The sequence below is a fragment of the Microcebus murinus genome, chromosome 21 (genome assembly GCF_040939455.1).
Source record: "Microcebus murinus isolate Inina chromosome 21, M.murinus_Inina_mat1.0, whole genome shotgun sequence".
NCBI classification, from domain to species: domain Eukaryota; kingdom Metazoa; phylum Chordata; class Mammalia; order Primates; family Cheirogaleidae; genus Microcebus; species Microcebus murinus.
In genome coordinates this window covers 19,489,948-19,505,250 of record NC_134124.1, presented here as the reverse complement: position 1 = coordinate 19,505,250, position 15,303 = coordinate 19,489,948, and the positions used below count along the sequence as shown (strand labels likewise).

At 45.6% G+C, this 15,303-nt stretch overlaps 1 long non-coding RNA gene across 1 annotated transcript in view; it reads left to right on the top strand.

Moving 5' to 3' along the window:
* The first annotated feature begins 377 nt into the window (after nucleotides 1-377).
* LOC142863044 (uncharacterized) overlaps nucleotides 378-15,303 on the top strand; it is a 63,905-nt gene continuing 48,979 nt past the window's right edge. Inside the window, exons 1-2 of the long non-coding RNA XR_012913926.1 lie at nucleotides 378-1,026; nucleotides 1,232-1,343. This is a non-coding gene — a long non-coding RNA (uncharacterized LOC142863044). The remainder of the gene's footprint in view (nucleotides 1,027-1,231; nucleotides 1,344-15,303) is intronic.

Genomic DNA, 15,303 nt, shown 5'->3' with positions numbered 1-15,303 from the left:
AGTTGCTTAACCACTCTGTTCCTCAGTTTCACCACATGTCAAATAGAATAGTTGAAGTCTTTGTTAAGGGAAATATGTATGAAATGGTTGGAATAGTGCTGGGTATATAATAAACACCAATAGACATTAACTATTGTTATATTAGAACACCGTGAACCATTTTTCGTAGTATTGATCATCTTCTGTTATTATACACATTCGATTGGCTATTAGATTTATATCTGCCTCCCCTCGTTAGACAGTAAACTCCATAACAGCTGTTTTACCTACTGCCATACTCCCAGCATCCACTTCAGTGACTGGCATATAATAGGGGCTCATTAGATATTTGTTTAATGGGTTAATGAATGAATGGATTTCTTCCCCAATCCAATCCGTCTCAGATTGCAGAGGAGAGAAGAAACTGAAAGGCTGCCAGAGCATCTGCTCCCGGAGGTTTTTTTTCAAACAAGCTCCAACAGCTGTTTGTGCTAGAAGCCACCATAAAAAGCATTCTTAAAAGCAAGCAGGAGAGAACAGCAGTACGGGAGAGATCTATGGCCCAGCTGGGATCCTGGATCTACGGCTGCAGCATGGCTCAGGGGAAGCAGGGGGGAAGGGCAGGAGGTAGATGTCGGGTCTGAAGAAAGGAAGACAGAGGCATAATTTTGAATCAGAGACAGAGAGAGATTCGGGGAGAAAGACGTTCAGAGAGGCAGAGACGGACATTGGGAAACACTCTGCAGTTGACAGAGACAAAGACGGAGTGGGAGAAGGAAAGGAGGGAAGACAAGTGTTTGAACTGGCAGCTAATTTCCCAAATCCTTGAGGGGTTTTGAGAGATAGAGAGTAATGCAGGCTTCAGCCTTGGCTGGTTGATTTATGACCAGCGAGAGTGGAGCCACAGTTGAGCTAAGCACATTAGGCAGCTGTGTGGCCTGGAACTTCTCGCAGTCATGCCTGGGACTTCCCCAGAGCGGATCACAGAGTGGAGAGGCTGTCTGCTCTAATGGGACACGAACAGTTCTCAGAATCGGAGAAACCATGGTACGAAGGGCTCATACCTCTGTAATTACCCTGCGTTCTAATTGGGAACCACACAAGAAGTTTCGGCCGCAAAGACTGACCCTGTTGGCTGGTCTTCCTTCCCCATTTCCTTCCCTCCTTTCTTCCCTCATCCCTTCCTTCTGTCCTCCCTCCCTCCCTCCCTCCCTTCTTTCCCTCTTTCATTTCTGATTTATTAAGCATTCAGAATTCACAAGGCGATCAGGGATGCAGAGATTAAAGAAGATATGATTCCTAACTTTTAAAGAGCTCTCAGCGGCATAGCATAATGAGGAGGCAAGCAGGCAGCAGGATAATAGGTGCAGTATGATACCGTTTATATAAACTAAAGCTTTCATTTTTATTTGTTTATCATACATGAATTTAATGGTACTTATGGACATATGTATAAAAATGGATTAGGCAGAAATAACCTAAATTTCTGTCTGAGGTTGCTGGGGGATGATGTGGGGAGGAAATGAAACCTGGGGTGGGAGTCAAGGGGATTTCATTTTTAGATGAGCAACATGTTGTTTATTTTATTTAAAACACAGAAGAGAGCTGACGAGTATTTTTTTTTTTTGAATGGTCATTTTTAGATGGTGGGTACTTGGTTTATTTGGTATATGCTGTTCTTTTAAAAATTCTCAGGAAAAGGAAAAAAGCTCAAGAAATGGAACCATTGATTATAATTCAGCGAGACAAGGCACTGAGATGCTTCTCCTCGCTCACATTAATCCCAGAAGGTGGAAGCAGCGGGGATGATCAGAAGGTGCAGCTTAACCACTCCTTCTCTCATACCCTGAGTCTAGTGACACTCTAGCTCATATTTTCAGGAACAAATTATCCAAGATTGAATCAAATGAGCTACTCCATGCTAAATCAAATAAAATGTGACTGTTTGTACGTAATATTTTCACCTTCTAGAGACCTTGTTAAGCCAGGAGGGGGCTGAGAGTTGGGAATAAAATGAGCATCTGTAGAAAGGAGCCACTGGCCATTTATGGTCTCTCTCCCCTAAGACACCCTAATTTGTAGGCAAATGATATAATGAAAAGAGCACAGGTTTTGGAGTCAGATGGATCTGGGATAGGGATCCCTTAGTAGCTGCGTGACCTTGGGCAAATTAAGTCTCTCTGTAAAAATGAGGACAATAATATTTTCCAAGGTCGCCATGAGGTTTAAGTGACCTGGTAGAAGCCAAGTGACCAAAAAAGTGTCCAGCAAACAATAAATGCTCGGCACAGGTTAGACCCTTCTTTCCAAGGGGTAGAAAAATTTCCTCAGTGTGCCAGGGGAACATATTTATTCATTACTTATGTGAACATGTTTGAAACAGGTTTATTGAGGTATAATATATTGCAGATATTTAAAGTGCAATATGACACACATGCACACCTGTGAAGCCATAATTACAATAGAAATAATGAACATATCAGTTGCACCCAAAAGTTTCCTCATGCAACATAAATCTGTCCAATGAGATGTAAGGCTAAGTCTGCGGGAAGATTTCTACAAAAGGCTTCCTTGCTCTTACATAGAGATTCACAGCAAGAAGAGATGTCTTCTTTTGTGGGTGTTGTTTCTATGAGTGACAGTGTCAGCCATCTTCTGACTCGGGGAAACAGAATTAGCTTTGGAACAAAACCAACACACATGAGGATGGGGGAGGGAAAAGAAAGTGGGTCCTTGATAATATTACTGAGCCTCTGAATTAGCTAACCCTGGAGCTACCATACTTTGGAACTTCTGACTTATACAATGGAATGAAATGTCTGTATTGTGTAAGTCTATTTGAGTTGGGTTTTCCGTTACTTGTAGTTAAAAGCATCCAAAGAGACATGCTTTGAGAATTGGGGGAGAGTTGGTATCTTGGCTTTAGAAAGGAAGAAAGCCATAAATCCGCAGCAGAGGTTATGAGAAATTCAGAGATGACCAGAATCAGAAAGAACCTCCTCGGGGTAGAACGTGACACAGGACAGCCAGGAGGGACTGCTAGGATATTTAAGTATTCTTTCTGGGTAGCCATAACATCACTTGGGGGAATGTGTAGTAAACTTTCTGATATAAGCGAGAGGGGAGCTTGTTATTTAGGCATGGAAGGGAAGTGAGATCCTTGATGATTAAGGAGAGGGAGGCATCTGGGTGACCCTGGAACACCCTGATCCCCAGTTTCCCCACCTGTAAAATGGATATAAAAGTTTCTTCCATGCCTACCTACAGGGTTATTATGAGAGTGGACTATGACCTGAGACAAGATAGTAAGCACTATGAAAATCAAACATGCAAAACAAATGCTCATTTCTACCATTTGTCTTCTCCGTGTCAGAGCAGATCTATTGAACCAATTCCTCTTCGTGTCTCTGAGTAGTTAGTATGTACAGTTTAAAAGCCTTGGCTACAAGGAAGCCAGAACATTTTCAGAAAGACAGATCCTTCTTTAGACCCAGTGGTGACGTATCAATGAACTTCCTTTCCACATTTGGGTGTGTGCATAAGTGTCCATGTGAGTAGAAAAGTAATCAGAGTACATGTCAGGTGTGACCACATATACATGCGTGTTTGCAGTATGCTTCTGTATGTGTCCGTGTTTGCCTAGGTGGGGTGGCAGAGTGTGGCTGGAGCACAGTCAGAGCCAGGCATACCTGAGTGCTAGTCTCAATTCTGTCATTTCCCAGCTCTGCAACCTTGAAGAAATTCTTCAACATCTCTAGATCTCTCAAATTCTTTATCTGTAAAATGTGGGTGCTATGACTTTCAAGGAGGCCATGAACTTGAAAACTGAACTTGAAAGTGCTCTGGTAGATGTAAGGAAAATATTCCTGAAATATGCATGAATGAAGCTGCATGCATCGTGTGTGTTTCAGCGTGTGTTATTGTGTGTGTGTGTGAGTGGGCTGGATATGAATAATGTATGTGTAGGAGGTGGACATGTGTGTGTTTATATATATGGGTATTATATGTGATCATGAATTAGTAAATGTGTGAGAGGGAGAAAGGGAGGGAGGGTAAAGAATTACTAAGAAAGAAAAGCCTAGAGGAAGGAAATTCGGAAGGAAAGAGGGAAAGAGGAAAATGAGCTAGCATGAGCCCAGATCTTGCTGTTCTCTCTGGAATTCTCTGCCTGCTCCAAGAATGCAGACTGGAATTGGTTCAGAAACCTCAGGGACTCTCTCTGGAGCCAGTCCATCTGCTGGCTGCTCTGTCCCAGAATCACCTCTCTACACTTAGCGACGTTTTCCAGGGGGCTGGGATGAAGATGGGTGTGTTCAGAGTGTGGAGGTGCATTTCCTCGGCTGAGGGGCTGCTCAGTCCCAGGATGCTTTGCTTCATCTGCTCCTGACCCCCTGGGCCACCGCTAAAGCCAGGGCCACTTCTGCTTGCTTTGTACACTTTCCACAGCAGCAGCCTCTTGCTGCTTCCCTGCCTCTGGTCCCTCCCTTTTCCCCAGGTCACCCTGTACACTGCCACCAGGCTTGCATTCATAAGATGCAGGGGTTCCCCTCGCCCTCCGTATGGCTGGTGCCCCTGGCCATTCAAGCTGGACTCAAATAGCCCTTCCTCAAAGAGGTCTTCTCTCTGACCTCTGGGTCTACAGCAGCACTGTTCTTCATGCTCAGATATCCCATTAAAAAAGGTACTCCACTTTTAGTCGTGAAAAATAACACACAGAAAAGTACACAGAACATACGTGTACAGCATGGCAGGCGATAATAAACCAAACACCCGTATAACCACCCCGTCTCCCACACTATGAAATAAAACAGTGCCTGCATCCTAGAAAAAAGCTCTCCTCCATCCCTAAATGCTTTCTCCCCAGTATACCCTCTCCCTCCTTCCTGAAGGTACCATTACTTTGACCTTTTGGTGATCACTCTGTGCTGGCTGTTCAGCTATGGCTATTGCCTCCTGGCTTCAAGCCCACCATCCTCATCTCTGCTGTGTGATGCTAAAGCCGCCTCCTGCAAAGCCACTCTTCTCCTCAACACAGCAAGGCAGTTTGTTTCCGTAGCAGAAGCTGCTCCCAATTTGTAGTTTTTCCAACACTCACAGAAACAATGTCAGGATGCCCCGTCAGGGACACCAGCAGCTGGCAGCTGGCAGCACCCCCTTCTCAGAAGTGCCTGTCCCAGCCCCAAGCTTCTAAGTCTTAGTCATTCCAACTTCTGCCCTCTGTTCTCCCCTGGTAGCTACCTCTAGAAGGTACTACCTCTACGAACTTGTTTTGCCTTTTCGGTTCTTTAATACCTGATTAATAATTTTTAAAAGGAAAAAAAAAAAAAGAAAAACAACAACAACAACAAAAATGCTTGTCTAAGATGAGTCTGAAAAGTAAAAAAGAAAAAAACAATAATTTTTTATATTAAATGCTGCCTATTAAAATAGCTTGGGTGGTGATTCCTACCTCATGAGTAAACCCAATCTGATATAATTTCCTTGTTTTTCTTTATACCTTTATCACCTAAGGATGCATCCGTAATCACTAAAATGCGGTTTCACTTAATATTAAACTTCACATAAAGAGAATCATACATTATGTAATCTTTGGTGTCCACCAGCTTTCATGCAACCTGAAGTTTGTTGTGTGCATTGGAGTGAGTTTCTATTGCCGTGTGATTTTTTTCCACAGTATGAATATGCCCCAATTTATTACTCATTCTTCCCTTAATACACATTCGAGTTGTTTCCAGGTTCCAGCTGTTACAAATAATAAATACTACAATGAACATTCTTATACATATTTATTGATGCCACTGTGCACAAAAGTATATAGGGCACATATGTAGGAAAGGAATGGCTGGGTCACAGGGAATGTGGACAGAAGCGAGTTTTTGAGAATAAGAGCCTAGCACACTGCACGTCGGTAACTCCCGTTACTGCCGTTGCTGTTGCGGGTGGGGCCCGTCCCCACGGGAGGCCTCCTTCAGCAGGCCCAGCTGTTGGGAGAAAGAGGCAAAAGTCACTTGGATCCAGAGCCTTTAGCAGCGAGTTGCAGCAGTGGGTGGGAGCGATGACCGCCAAGACATTATCAGGCGCAGATGACATAAGTGAGGATCAGGAAGAGAGAGAGAGACCAAGCAGCGGGGTGGAGGTGAGAAAGGGCCCAGGCAGCTCTGTCTTCCCAGTTGCAGCTGCAAAATGCTCTCTAAGACAGTGTCCCCACCCTTCCCCAGGGACCTCCTCCGTGTGCTTTCGGCAGGCTCCACGGGGTAGTCAGCTAGTTCTCAAGACTTGGTCACAATCAATCGACTTGAATTTTATCAGCGTGCCAGTCAGCAGTGTTCTAACAGGCCGCGCTGAGATCAGCAGGGGCCAGTGAGGTCTTGCCCTGAGCTCCTGTCTCACTCTCCGTCAGCGGCTCTCCGAGTGACCCTGGCGAGTCTGACAACCTCTCAGGGCTGTTCCTGCACATGCAGAGCCCTGGCCCTGTCGAGGCACAGTGGAGACTGGCCAGAACAGCCTGAGATTGGCTGTAGCCAAAGCAGGAAGAGTGGATGTGCTCTCTCTGCTTTTGATTCTTGGAGGTTTCTGTTGCTGTCCAGACCACAGAAAACAGCAGCAATAAATGCTCTGAGCAACCGTCCTAGGCAGGCCTAAAGCTGGGACCGAGTAGGAGTGTCCAGCTGCGGGCTGTGACTTTCCTTCCTCAGCCTCCCAGAGTCATCCAAAGGCCGACCCACAGTGGCCGGAGACGTCCTCCGCATCTTTGGAATGGTTATGGATCCACAGAGCCAGGCTCGTTCCCTCGCCTGGAGCGCCACACTGCATTCATCAGGTGAAAGAAATGGTCTATCGATAACAATAACAATTTACACTCAGCAAAGTGTTATTTAACCACACGTTGATTTCATTAAAACTGGATCACAGTAATCATCATAATAACAGCGTGTGCTTCCCACTTGCCCTCCTAATAGTGAAAGGTTTTAGAGTACAGCCCTCGCTTGATGGGCTCACATTGAATTTTGAGCTGTAAGCTTGTGAAACAAGGAGGAAGAAAGGAAAAAGGCTTGGGCAAATGTCAGATTCAAAGGACTTATTGCCGTTACTCTGGTTAATCAATTAACTTATTTGCCAAATATTTTTGAGCACCTACTATGTGCCATGCACAGCAAGGCCCCTGTATCCAGGGGTTCTGCATCCACGATTCAGCCAACCATGGATCAGAAATATCTGGAAAAAAACATCCCCACCAAAAATATAAAAATACAACAATAAAAAAGAACGCAAAATTAAAACTATAGTATTACAACTATTTATATAGCATTTACATTATATTAGGTATTATATGTAATCTAGAGATGATTTAAAGTACATGGGAGATGTGCATAGGTTTTATGTAGATACTACACCATTTTATATAAGGGACTTGCACATCTATCGATTTTGGTATCCATGGGGGTCCTGGAACCAATCTTTGCAGATACCAAGGGACGACCGTACTGTGCTAGATGCCAAGGATACAGTAGTTTAATGAATAGGCTCAGTGTATTTGTTACCTATTGCCATGTAACACAATTATCACAAACTTAGCAGCTTAAAATAACACACATTTATGATCCCAGAGTCTCTGTGGATCAGGAGTCTGGGCATATTATTAGCTGAGTCCTCTCTCCAGGGCTGCAATCAAGGTGTCCGCCAGGGTTGAGCGGGGCAGGATCTACTTCCAAGCTCATGTATTTGTTAGCAGGGTCAGGTCCTGCAGGCTGGGGGACTAGCTCAGTTCCCAGCTAGTTGCTGGCTGGAGGCCACCCTTCCCACTTGCTTTGTCAGAGCTAGCGAGGGAGGGCACCTAGCAAGGCCAACATTGCAATCTTACGTAACAAAATCAGAGAACTGGCCTCCTGTCAGCTTCTCGCATCATATAGGTTAGAAACAAGTCACAGTTCCTGGTCACACTCAAGGGGTGAAGGAGATCACACATGCATGTGAGCGCCAGGGAATGGGGACAAACAGGGACCATCTCAGAGTGTGTCCACTCCACCCAGTCTCTGTTGTCACTCGGTTCACAGGGAAGACAGCCACAACGTATACTTACTGGGAAGTGTGATTCAGGCTACAAGAAGGAAGAACTCAGGTAACACCTCCCTCACTCAGTCTGATGAAGGGAGATTTAAGCTGGGACTCGACTATGAGAAGGAATTGCTCAAATCAATTTTGTGGGGACGTCTGTGTGTGTGTGTGGGGGGGGGCATGCATGGGAGTGGGTGGGACACGGAGGGTTCCAGGAAGAAGAACTCATAAAATGTTAGAGCAAAAGAGAGATGCTGTGATTACCTAGTCTACTGGTTTTCAGTCTGGACGAACACTGGAATCACCTGCAGAGCTTTATAAACTATTCATGTTCAGGTCCCATGCCAGAGACACTGATGAATTGGTCTCAGGTGGGCTCAGGCACTGGGAGTCGTAAAAGCTTTACAGGTGATTTTAATGGGGGATCAGGGCAGAGAATTACTGTGCTAGTCCAACTCCTTTGATTTTATAGATAAGGAATTTGAAGCTCAGAAAGGAAACAGATTTCCCTAAGATACCCAACTACTAATCTGCAAAGCTAGTAGGCTGATGAGTGGGGAGGGCGCTGAGCTGGGAGCTGTAGTCAGATCTGGTTCCTGCTGTCAGCAGGTCTTTGTCCCCCTTTCTCTCTAGGACTCAATGTCTCCAGATATAAAAGGACATGAACCAGGTGATCTCAGATCTAATGCTGAAAATTCTCTGATTCTATTTAGTTAAGCACCAGCTCCGTATTAGCGATAGACCTGAAACTGTCACCCAGCTGTCTGCACTCCGGGCTGTCTTTGGAAGCCTAGAGTCAGCGATGTTGGAGACCCTTCTCTGAGGGAGGCTGCCTGGTAGACAGAATGTTCCTGAACATGCCCTCTTCCTGGAGACAATTTTGTGCACTGAAGCATATGAGGAGTTCCCCCAGCAGGAATCTGCTCTGACTGGGTTTAATCTACGGTGTGTGCTTATTAGGATCAGGGTTTTAATTAAAACTGACATTTCAAAGACTACCTTCGAGGGAGACCTGCTTTAATGAAAAGCACATCACAGTGGCATGGGTAACCCTCCCGTGTGACCAGGCAGGCGGCTGTGAAATTAATGTAGGGGCACCCAGTTTTCTTTTCCTCTGGGTACATTTGCCAATTACCTGCTGGTGCTGGTGGACCCCTTTATGCCGAGCCACCAGTGATGGGGGTTGGGCTGTGCTGTGGGGCGGAGACAGCGTTGTTCTGGCCCAGCACCTTCCCCGCCCCCCACCAGTACTGGACAAGTGTGTTGACCACCCTTCTGGGGCTCAGTTTCCTCATATGTAAAACAGGCTGCTCCATCATCTACCTTTGGAGAAAATATTTGCTAAGCACTTACTCTCTGAGTTATAACTCTCAGTCTTTTTCCTGAAGGAATTCATAGTGAGAGGGGGGCGGGGTAGAGCCAAGGCAGGAAAATCAATGTACAAGAAGGCCCTCAGCTCAGTGCCTGGCCGTAGGAAGCTCCTGTGATATTTATTGTATCCAGATGCTGCGGGAGCCCAGAGGAAGGCACGTGAAATCACTCGGGGGCAGAGTAAGCTGAGCTTCCAAGAAGTATGTTTATTAATTGATGCTCCAGGTATTTATTGAGCACTGATTATATGCCCGGTGCTGCTGTCCTATGGGATGGGGATAGAGTGACCAACAAGGCATTGGTGGTGAGTGACTCTGTCTGTACAGAGCTTACCTTCTCATGGGAACAGTGATAATAATAACAACAGTAATAGTAATAACAATGGCTTCTATTTAAAGGGCACTTACTGTGTGTTTTATGTACGTGACTCATTTAATTGTCACCAGCAATCTTGTCATGTGCATACTGTTATTTTCCCCTTTCACAGATGAGTAACCTGGAGCTCATAGAAGGGTTGAGGACCTTGCCCAGGGTTGCCCAGCTAGGAAACGGCAGAGCTGGAATTCCCGCCCTGGGCTGGTGACTCAGAGTCTGACCCTTAACCGCTGTATTATTCTGGTCGAGGACTGAGGTCACGGGTAACTGTCGAGTGGTTAACCGAGCCATTGTAAGAATGAGTATGTGTAAGTATGTATATGACTGCGTGCGTGCATGCACGTGTGTGTGTGTGTGTGTGTGTGTGTGTGTGTGTTAAAGAGAGTACACGGATCAGCGGTGGGCTGTTCCTGACCCAGTCCTCCTCCACGCAGCCCAGGAGATGTCCCCACCTCACTTATGCTGCACTTGTTGTTGATGCGAAGGGACCAGTCTTCTAAGATATCTGATTGGGAAGCTGCTGCCTTCTCTTATGTGAGGGACGGCAGAAATAAATGGTAGCTTATTCCAGTGAAATGGGAAGACCAAGAGGGATTCAGAGAGTTTCCTTCAAAGTTCTTTCTCCCGAAATATTTTCCCTTCTGGGCTATTAGTCTCTGGTGTGAGGCATGCATATGTTATTTGGCCAAGGCCACCACCCCACCCATGCTTGATGAGGAAGTGAGAAGGGTTGGTCTTCAAAGGCTTCCTCCAGAGCCACCAGCCCAGTCTCCTGGGGAAGGAGAAAAAGTTCCACCATACGACTGGATAGAAAATCCAGGGTTCCAAATGCTGGGACCCAGAGCCAGAGAACTCAGCAACAGTGAGATCAGCGGCTTGACAGCCCTAGGCAGGACCCCTCAGAGACTCTGAGGTGGGACCTAATCTTCAGGTGGGAGCCTGGTGACGTCAACCTTAGAGACCAATCCTCACAGTAACCCTGGGAGAAGCTGCTATTATCCACATTGTACTGATGAGGAAACCAAAGCACAGTGATGCTTTCAGTTCCTGAAGTCACGCAACTGAAGAGTTTGGGAGCCAGGATTTGAATTCAGGTGTAGAAACTGAGGTCAGAGAGGTTCAACATGTCCCAGGTCATATGGCTTGTGGGCAGTGGCATAGCACCAGAGACCATGCTCTTTCTATGGTTCAAGACTCATGGAAAGTTCTGGAGGTTCTGTTGAGCTGCTGCTTGAGAAGGAATGAAAGGTGCATGGAGCTCACCAAGAAGTCCAAATGGCCTGGTGTCCTTCCTCAGCCCTCAGTGACCTTGTCTGGGAGGGATACTGAGCTGGGTTGGGGTGTGGCCTGGAAGAAGCCACGGTTCATGGACCAGGACATGGGTGTTCCCAGAAGTACAATTCATGAGTAACAAGGTCAGGACTGGACCCCACCTCACTCCCAACTCCAGATTCAAAGCTTTCTCATCATTCTAGGCTGGCATGGCCCCAGAGGAGGTGACTACTTATCAGAAACATATGTGGACAGAGCCAGATGATCATGACTTTTTTTCTCCTTAAATTAATGAGTGAATTAATTTACAAACATTTACTATTTGTCAGACATCCTGCCAAGCATTTAAAAGACAACATTCATTCAGTTTATAAACATGTGCTAGACATTGAGTACACAGCTGACAATAGGACAGACAGGGTCCTCACGTCACAGTCATCCCAACAGCGCTCATGTTGTACAGATGAGGAAACTGAGGCCCAGAGGGGTTAAGGAACTTCCCAGAGTCACAGAGCCAGTAAGTAGTAGAGCTGAGATTTGAGCCCAAGTCTGTCTTTCCCGTTTCAGCGTTTGGCCTCTCCTTACAGTCTCTGGAATTTACTCACGGGTGGTTTGGTTTAGCTCTTTGTTCCCAAAGCCAGGCTCCCCTGAAGTGTTTGCCCATGTTCCCACGACCCAGCCAAACACCAGCTCCTCCCAACACTCCAGTCTCAGGTCCAGAGTCTCCTTTTCTCCTGCCAGAGTCTCTCTGCATTTTCCTCAGGCCACAGTGAAAAACCACACTTAGCACGTGTTGTTTCTTCTATGGAAATGCCCTTCCCTTTCCTTTTCCAAGCTCAGAATGTCCCTTCCTTTGGGACGCCTTTCCCAATTCTGAGGCAGACTGTCCACGGCGCTCCCCCAACACCCACCCTCTTTGGAGCACTTTTCAAGGGTGTCCTGGTATATTCATGCACTGGTCTGTCTATCCCATCTGCCCATGGGTTACTTGAGGGCAAGGACCACCCAGGCAGCCCTTACTGCTGTTGGATCCTTGGTTCCTGGCACACACGACATGCTCAGCAAGTGCCTGTGACATGAACGCATGAGGACAGCACAGCCTTCCTCTCCTCTGGTCTGCATCCCAGCTACAGACCTCCCGTGGTCCAGCTCTGTCCCTGCTCTTTATCCCAGCTGCTGACTGTGGGCTTAGGCCTTAGATGCTTCATTAACTAATAATAATGAGTCACTGTAGTAGCCTCAGGAGCTTTGTAAATGATACAGTGTCAGGAGAAGGCAGTGGGATGTGGAATTTCAATGAGGCTGGAGTGGTTCTTGAAACAGAGAAAATGCCACGTGCAATCTTTTTCTCTGTGATAGCTCCCATATGCCAGGCTTCAAACGCCAACGTAGAGCCCTTCCGTGATTCCATTCCCGTTCTAATTCTAGGCTGATGGTGGGGATTACAAATCAGTGGTACATGCCAGGTGTGGTAGGGTGAAGAACAGTCTCCCCTCGAAGATATTCATGCCCTAATCCCTGGAAGCTGTGAGTGTTACTTTACATGGCAAAAGGGACTTTGCAGGTGGGGTTAAGCTAAGGATCTGGAGATGGGGAGATTGTCCTGGATTATCTGGGTGGCCCTAAGTGTACAAGGCCCATAAGACCCTTACAAGAGGCAGAGAGAGATTTGATTATAGAAGAGGAGAAGATATGTGGTGATGGAAACAGATCAGAGTGATGTTCTTTGAAGATGGAAGAAGGGACCACAGACCAAGAAATACAGCAAGCCATCAGAGGCTGAGAAAAGTAAGGAAAGAGGTTCTCTCCTCAGGGCCTCCAGAAGCAGCCAGTCCTGCCAACACCTTAAATTTAGCCCAGTGAAACTGGTTTCAGACTTGTGACCTCCAGAATGGTAAGAGAGGACATTTGTGTTTTAAACCACCAAGTGTGTGGTGATTTGTTACAGCAGCAATAGGAAACTAATACATCAGGCTACTGCTCCCTCTTCTGGAGAACCTGATAGAATGCTGTACTCTTTGGTGGATGGAGCCTCAGAATTATTCTTAACACAATGCATCCTGCAATCACTAACAACTGATCAGAGTTGAGAAGGGGAGATGGAACTTATTTGCTCTTCCTGAAATGGAGTCAAGTATTTCCTTCAATGGAAATGGAAGCCCAGAGAGGTGAAGTGACTTTCCCAGAGATACACAGCCCATTAGTCACAGGCTGAGATTCTTTCCCCTGTGTCAGCCCCTTACAAACCCAGGTTGATAGCTGAAGTATCTGGCGATACAACATTCTGGCTTGCATTGAGCACCCCTACAGGCACCATTTTGTTTTCCCTGAAGCCAGGGCTGTTTAAAGAAATGGTCCTTCTGAGGCCTTTCTCTGGCTGCACTTACTGTCTCCTCAAGGAAGCCAGACTCCCGCAGCACAAACTGGGTGAGATCCCTGGAGTCTCCTGACAGGTTTTGCCAAGGACCGGCCTCCCAGGGCAGATGAATTCATCCAAGCTCTTGATGGAGATTCCAGCCACCCCGCTAATGACTTACCTGGGGAATCTTTTTACTTGGGTTTAATCTCTCCCTCAGGGAACCCGAGCCTGTGAAAGGAGAGCCTCTAGGGAAGCTGAGAGAGCTGTTATCTGAGAGGGAGAGATACCGGGACTTTAGCCTCCCCAGCAGGTGGATGAGGTTACAACCTCACATGAAATGATTACTCTGCTACCAGATTTGTTAGCCCAGTGCTCCCCAGGGGCTCAGGCCCTGGCTGAGCAGGTCATCTCCTGCTCAGAGATCCTCAGAGGCTCCCCACCGCTTCCCAAAGTTTTGCTTATGGGGACAGTCTGTTTTATTTATTTTACTTCAGAGTGTTACAGGGGTGCAAAGGCTTTGGCTAAATAACATTTCCTTTGCACCACCTGAGCCAGAGCTTTAAGCATGCCCATCTCCCAGACAGCAGGCACTGTACCCATTAGGTATGAATTTACCCATCCTCTCCTTCTTCCCACCTGCCTGACTCCCTATGAATGTTACTTCCATATGTGCACATTAGTGTTGATAGAGTAGTGCCAATTTGATGGGGAGTACATACAGTGCTTGTTTTTCCATTCTTGTGATACTCAGAAGAATGGGTTCCAGCTCCACCCAGGATAGTACAAGAGGTATTAGTTCACCACTTTTTTAATGGCTGAGTAATACTCCATAGTATACATATACCACATTTTATGAATCCACTCATGTATTGATGGGCACTTGGGTTGTTTCCACATCTTTGCAATCGTGAATTGTGCTGCTATACACATTCAAATGCAGATGTCTTTATAATAGAATGTCTTTTTTTCTTTTGGGTAGATGCCCAGTAATGGGATTGCTGGGTCAAATGGTAGTTCTACTTTTAGTTCTTTGAGCTATCTCCGTATTAATTGTCATAGAGGTTGTACTAGTTTGCAGTCCTACCAGCAGTGTATGAATGTTCGTATCTCTCTACACCCATGCCAACATTTGTTGTTTTGGGACTTTTTGATAAAGGCAATTCTCACTGGAGTTAGGTGATATCTCATTGTGGTTTTGATTTGCAGTTCTCTGATGATTAGAGATGTTGAACCTTACATCATATGTTTTTTGACGATTAGTTTGTCTTCTTTTGAAGTTTCTGTTCATGTCCTTTGCTCACTTTTTAATGGGCTTATTTGATTTTTTCTTGTTTTTTTTATTTTCTGGAAAAGTGCATCATAAATGTGTTTATTTGTTCTCCAATAAAAAAGAAAAGGAAACGAGAAACACAAAGTAAAACAAAGGTGCAGGTGGATGGATATCCTAGGCTGAGTTACTCAGGGGCATTACAAAAGTTTCTCTGTGGACACAGACTATTCAGTATTCTCTACCTTTTTTTTTTGTCTTTTATTTTAGCATATTGTGGGGGTACAAATGTTTACATTATGTATATTGCCCTTGCTCCCACCCCAGTCAGTGTTGTCTTTCTGAGAGTCTTTCATTTGTCTGATCTAACCTATTCTTAAGGCTTTCCAGTGTGTTTTTAATTCCCTGAATAAGTTTTTCATTTTCAGAAGTTCTGTTTCATTTTTCTTTAATATTTCAATGTCTTCAGTGAATTTTTCATTCATTTCCTGCATTGTTTTTTATGGTTTCTTTGTGTTGGATTTCCATTTTGTCTTGCATTTCATTGAGCTTCCTTACAATTCATGTTTGAAATTCCTCATCTGTCATTTCAATATTCTAATTTTGGTTGGTATCCATTGCTAGA